The 6510-nt window shown below is 38.5% G+C and overlaps 1 protein-coding gene across 1 annotated transcript in view; it reads left to right on the top strand.

The window, feature by feature from the left end:
* Positions 1–1094: 1094 nt before the first annotated feature.
* naaladl2 (N-acetylated alpha-linked acidic dipeptidase like 2) overlaps positions 1095–6510 on the top strand; it is a 526866-nt gene continuing 521450 nt past the window's right edge. Inside the window, exons 1-2 of the mRNA XM_085263600.1 lie at positions 1095–1158; positions 5643–5688. The gene's annotated coding sequence lies outside the window, so the exon portion shown is untranslated. The remainder of the gene's footprint in view (positions 1159–5642; positions 5689–6510) is intronic.

The following is a 6510-nucleotide window of genomic DNA, read 5'->3' as shown; positions in this document are numbered from 1 at the left end:
CACATACTTGTAGAGGGTAATAGTTCATTTTCCTTGCAAGCTCCTCCATTGAGACCTCGTTTCAGCTTGACCCAGTTTGTGGAAGGAAAATTATGACTCAATCATTGCATTTAATAGCAATCCAATCATATATAGTATTAAAATATTTAATTCTGAGGTGGTGAGAGAAATACTCAGACATTGAACATAATAACACAAAATATGTATAATATGAATAATGCTACATTTAAGTAAACTTAATTAAAAGTAGGAATAGCATTACACAACTCTTCTAGATTTTATTTTATTTTTTTAGATGTACCAGTGTTTAAGCAGGTTTTTACTGTTTAGACAGTAACTAGGTTAACCTATTTTATATGAGAGTTGATCAGTCTTGTTCATATAGCACGAAAAAACCAAGAATATCTTCATTATTCTGATATCTACTCAGATATATTTATTTTTAGGGATTATTTTTTTAAATCACTGCAACAGTCATAGCAACGTATTTTATATTGTAAGGTAATGTTCTAACAATATTGGAGAGAATCTCAATGATCCCCCGTAAGTACAGTTCTTGGCTGGTACGTAGTTATGTTCCAAGTGTTTTTCCGTGTTTTACAACCACTGGCTGTTTTTTGGTGAAGTAAGGCGATGCAAGCAGTGAATTGTTCCCCAACTTCCCGTAGCGTTGAATGTTTCGAAATCCTTTTCAAAAAAGCATTTGTATCATCAAAGGCATCTCTGAGAAGCTAAACCCACAAAGGTTTTATCAGAGCACCAAAGAGGGTTAGTGTAGTTTTTCATAGGGTTAACCGTTTCCAAATGGTTGGGGTGGTAGATTGGAAGTGAAGGGCGTGCTCCTGGGCGAGAGAGGGGAGAGTGGATGAGAGAGCGGCCCTAATGCGGCATCTCATTACAACCTCTGTCAGGATCCCTCTATTCTACCATCAGCTCCCTTTAACTTGGTAAGAGCCCAACTGTCGTTTCGAGTGAGTGTGCCGCCAAAGAGGCATTTACAAATAAATGAAAAATGTCACATTTGATTTCACTCCTCTCGGACTGCGGCGCCTCAGCTTTGTCACAAACTGTCTTTGTTGTTCTGGTCTCTTGCAGGTCCAGCTCCCGGTCGCCGAAGATAGATTCTGGCAGGCTCAGGCCCTCTACTTCTCTCCCAGGGTAAGCTCGCAGACAATGACCTTCCCGTAATGTTGCTGAAACACTGATTCCTGCTTTTTTTCAGCTCTGCTTCTCTCATCCTTGTCCTTGAATGGCATGCGAGCGAGCAGGAAGTTGGAGCTGGTTTGCTATGACCGGGAAAATAAAGAGCTGGTAAAATGGCGTGGCATGTCGTTTAGGGAGAGTCAGCATGGTATCGTCTTTAACCCTTGGCTTTGTGGTTCGCCTGGGATGCCCTCGCTATTGCTGCTGCCGCCACCACAAAGGCGAGGAATTAAAGACACACTACACCTTTTTTTTTGATCGCGTACGTTTGCTGAGAATATTTATTTCTTTAAATTTTGCCGAAAATTGTCGTTTGCTTTTTAGGGTTTCGGAATTGGGATATTTCTGCATTTTATTTATGACGCTTTACGGTGGCTTTTTTGTATTTATTGAAAGATTTTATTCCTACGCCGAACCGTATGTATTATTATTATCATTATTATTATTATTATTATTATTATTATTATTATATGTCCGCACTGGCAATAACAAAGTCTATGATCATTATTATCAAAAACTCTACAAAATTACTGCGTTTCTATGAAGTTCCGAAACACGAAATGCAAAAATGTTTCGCTGAATACTACGAAGAATGACAAATATTCTATCAAAATAAGCACAACGTCCTGTTTGCATCAGTGAATTTAATTTAGATTTCAAAATGACTGAATTCAAATCCCGAACGTTTACATTCTATAGTTCATTTAAACTCCTATTTTTTTCTATTGCATTCATTCATTTACTGTGCAGTCCAAGTGAAATATGAAGCCATTTTAGTTCCCCCATAGTGTTCTCCTTATTTATCGTTTTTTTTTTGTTTTTTTTTCCTTTAATCGCTTCAAGGCATGATTAATCTCATGGACTGAATTCTTACGCAGGTTCAAGGCTTTCATGTAAGCTTCATGACACAGTAATCTGATTTTAGACACAAGCAACTGAGGTACAATGGTGTGTACTTTTCTATTTATAGAAATCTAAACGTATCCCACAATCCCTACTACAGATTTCAGTCAACAACACATCCTCAGCATGCTAAATGCATCCACACAATATTGACATCAAACGCTGGCACTTCTTTAAAGCTCATTCGTCTGATGTAAAACAGCATATACGTATTGTTTGATGTTTCAGTGACGTATTACAAGGATCCATCAGCTCGCAGCGCTGAAGCAGCCAAATGCACGTTTTGTTGTGTAATATCATCATAACAAATGCCTTTTTCATTCATGATCACTTCCTTTTAGCCTGCGTTTGCAGTTGCCTCAAAGGAAACAAGCTGGACGTTACAGCCGCTTCAGATTTCACGTCATGTCGTGACACAGTCATATCCTGAATACTTGTCTAAAGAATGTATATATCTATGCTTTTACAAGATGTCCTAAGGCTATATTTTTACCGTCTTCTGTTTGTGCTCACAGATCTTTGAACAATTATTGGACAAGAAGTGCACTGTAGAGAAAACACTTTTACTCACCTGCTGCTGTCCTTAAGCGTCGCAGTACTGCAATCGGTGTGTGCTCCTCAGTGAAGTGTCATTTGTAGCTTGTTGGGTTTTTTATGGGGTACAAATGCCCCATGCAGGCTTTCTGGAATGGGCTGTTAAGCCTCTTTAGTAACACTTTAAAGAGTGTATGTAGTGGGTGGGATGTCGTAAGAAAGGGGGTATGGACAGCCTGTTAGAAGATCCTGAAGGCAGGACGCCTCTGCATTTAAAAGCTGTTAATGATGCATGTCGCTCACTGAGGAATCAGTGGACCGCAGCCACCATGTTTCTCAGACTAAACGTACGTGTGTGTGTGTGTGTGTGTGTGTGTGTGTGTGTGTGTGTGTGTGTGTGTGTGTGTGTGTGTGTCTGAGTAGGACACCTGTTGTGCTGTCTGTAGCAGACCTTCCCTTTGGGAATCAGGATGAATAACAACAAGCAAAGTCTACTGCTAAATAGATGCAAACCAGTGTAGTTACTCCATTATTGAAGTAGCTAAGTTCAAGAGTTGTTGATGGGGAAGTTTGTTATGGCTTCAGATCTTGATCTTATGGAAGATGCTTATTTGCAATTTAGTAGCAAGTGGCTCTGCTGTTTTGCATTTCTGTTATCTGTTTGCGTGCAAGAAGTGTAAATGGAGCTGCCTTTAGCTTTAACTCATGATTCTAACCAATCAGAATTGTCCAAATTGTAGAAATAATGTGAAACCTGAACACATGTCGTCTGAAGGCTTACTAGAACTGGCTATTCATAATATCCTGTGCTTAACTGTTGCTGTTGTTCACAAAGATAAAAAAAAGACCTTGGGAGCCTGGATAGAGAAAGGATTATCTTTCAATAGACTTCAGGGGGAATGTGATTAGAAAATATGCACTTTAACAGTGAATTCATGTTTGCAATCATACTCTAATTATGATTTTTTTTTAATTGCATATGTAAGGTTTTTTCACCTGACAGATGAAAGAAGTGAATCATTTAACGGGTTAACAGTTAAACAGGTTTAAAGAATAGGATTTGGAAAATTAATACTTTTGGTGGCTTCAAAAGAAAAGAGTAATTTACAGCTTATATTACAAACACATACCCCTGGATGTTCACAGAAGACAATACTGACCAATGATAACAGGATTTCTTCACAGAACATTCAGCCAGAGGAGTGTGGCCATGGCTTAGGAGGTAGTGGGTCTGTTAATAGGATCTCCCAATCATGAACAACCCTCACTAAATTGAGATAATCTGTAGGGTTAAAATCTTACCATGTACAATCAGGTTGTGGATGTGACCACTTCTATAAAAACAGCTGTTACCTCTTGCTAGCTGTCAAGCTTGGTGGTAATGAAATGGTATTGCTGCTTAACGTGGTTCTAAAAGTTGTCTAACCTTGAGGAGCACTTAGTTTTTCAAAGGACTGCAAAGACTTTTTTTACATGACTGTTATATGTATACACTTTCCCTGATATAATTGTTTAGAGAATTCAGACTGTCCTGGAAATGAGAATCACATGCAAATCCCATTAAAACAAGAGCTGAATTTGCAGGGTGCAAAATATTTGGATAGTATGCTGCTGCCAGCATTGTCATCTTTAGTGTTGATAAAGAAAGATTTGGTAAAAGACACAGTTAATGAGTGTCAGTACAGTACAACATGGTCTGTGTCCTCTGTGTTGACAAAGACCTTGGTCAGTTGCACTCAGCTGGAGGTGTGTGTGTCTAGCTGTCTGTCCGTGCGTGTGTGTTTGTGTTTGGCATATGAATGATGAGTTCTATTCACTCAAGGTGACTTTTGAGGAGTCATCCATTTCTCCAATCACTGCCTCCTATTACTTGCTCCAGTGCACCACTTAGGCTACACACAAGCAATCATGGGCTGTTATCTGACTTTAAAGTATACTTCATCCTATACTGCAGACAGACTACATGTAAGGTTATACATTTACAGGGTGTTTGGACCAGAACTGGTGCTTATTTTATATAATCTCTTAATTTATTAACTTCAGAAATTTTAGATAAAGGGTTTCTAAACTGATTGAACAACAGAACTACAACAGCATGGCAGTTACTACAAATGAGCTTATTAAGGGATGTTTTCATTTTTATTCAGTATGTGGATTGATTTAATTATCGACTTGTTTGACAAAGTGTTACATGATCTTTTGTGTCTGCTCCCAGAGGGTTTACGATGACTGGCCCACTGCTGTACACTGATCTACACTGGTCCACTCTGTGCTTCTTATCATTGCTGTTGCTAGCCTCACTGCTAATGTGTTTCACCACCAACTGTATTAGCATAACTGAGTCCTTGTGAGATTTATAGTTGCCTGTGCTGTAGAAGAAGAGGAGTATATGGATATTTAGCTCTCTATAAAAAGGTGTAAAGATTAAATGGCACAACTTTTAAAAAGTTATTGCAGCAGTGGCTGGTGGTAAAGTTAAAGAGTGGAGGAAGATGTGTTTAGGTGGGGGTGGAGCAATCCTCTTTGCCTGTGTCAATTTCTACAGTCATTGGTGTCAATGCATGATACTGCATTACACAGTAGCTGTGAACACAGTGGCTTTTGCTGATGAATGGACTTGGCGCTTCAAAGTTTCTATCTCCAAGGGGTATTTTGTCATTTTTCATTGAGGTGTTGTTTAGTGGATTTTGTATCTGAAGTCTTCATATAAAGTACATATACAAGGGTTTTAGCTATCTACTGAGCTAGGAAGAAGCTCTTTCATCAAAGGTAATGGGAGTAGTCTTCACCAGTTCTTACTCAATCCAACACCATTTCAAAACAATGAAAACAAGTTGACTCAGGCAAGTACACTGTTAATGGTAGCAGCTTTCAAAGCACATTAGCTGGGAACATCACTAAATGCATTAAATGAATGCCTATTTAAATTCCAAGTGCATGTGCTCATAATCATTAAGTATCTTGCTACTATACACCAACTCTTTTTCTGTTTGCTTACCCAGGAACTCCTACACATCCAGGAGCTGATCAATCAAACCTGGCACCCAGGTACAGCTAAAGGTTTTTATTTATATTGCTTGCAAACATGCAACCACCTCCCAATGACCTAAAATGACCGATTTGTAGCATTTATGCACCTGCAATACCTTATGAATGTGATTTTCATTTTATAAAAATAATATTTAATTTATCAAATTTACCATATTTCTCATTTAATATCTACCACCCCATGTTTTTTCTTAGTGTGATTTATCAGTTTGCCAGCAGTACAAACAGAACAAACAAAACTGTAGCTTAGGCATGTCCTGGTTCAGATTAATGACTGACTCCTGGCATTATTTAGTTGAGGGTTTTTTTTAGTGGTGTCAGCGTTAATCTCGTTAAAATGACGTTAACGCCATAACCTCATTACGCCTTAACGAGCTAACCCCGCTACGGCTTTGACGCCGTGCAGCCCCACGCACAGGGCGATCCGCGTTAAATCGCTAACGGAGATTTGCCACCTTAATGCGGTTATGGTGTTAACGTCAGATTAACACTGACAGCACTAGGTTGTTGTTTTTTTTGGGTTTTTTTTTAATGGGAAATTGTTTCATATTACGAGTGGGGCATTTACAGGTATGTTTCACTGACTTTACTTACAGACTGTAATTTTACACAGGGAGTATGTGCAGATGATGATGATGATGATGATGTGTGATGAAATTGGAGGAGGTAGAATATGTGATAGCCACCACAGTGACTCTACTTCTTCACTGCAGTATTTTTACACACAAAAATAAAAAGTAATATTATACTCGATCCTACTGAAAATCTTAAATTCTATTTTATGTTTAACTTGTATTGATAGTGATTTTGTCAGGTATCCTT

The sequence above is a fragment of the Mchenga conophoros genome, linkage group LG23 (genome assembly GCF_057382185.1).
Source record: "Mchenga conophoros isolate Kocher_MC1m ecotype Shallow Benthic linkage group LG23, M_conophoros_male_GT1.1, whole genome shotgun sequence".
Classification (NCBI taxonomy): Eukaryota; Metazoa; Chordata; class Actinopteri; order Cichliformes; family Cichlidae; genus Mchenga; species Mchenga conophoros.
Note: the sequence above shows the minus strand (reverse complement) of the source record. Positions and strands in the feature narration are given on the sequence as shown.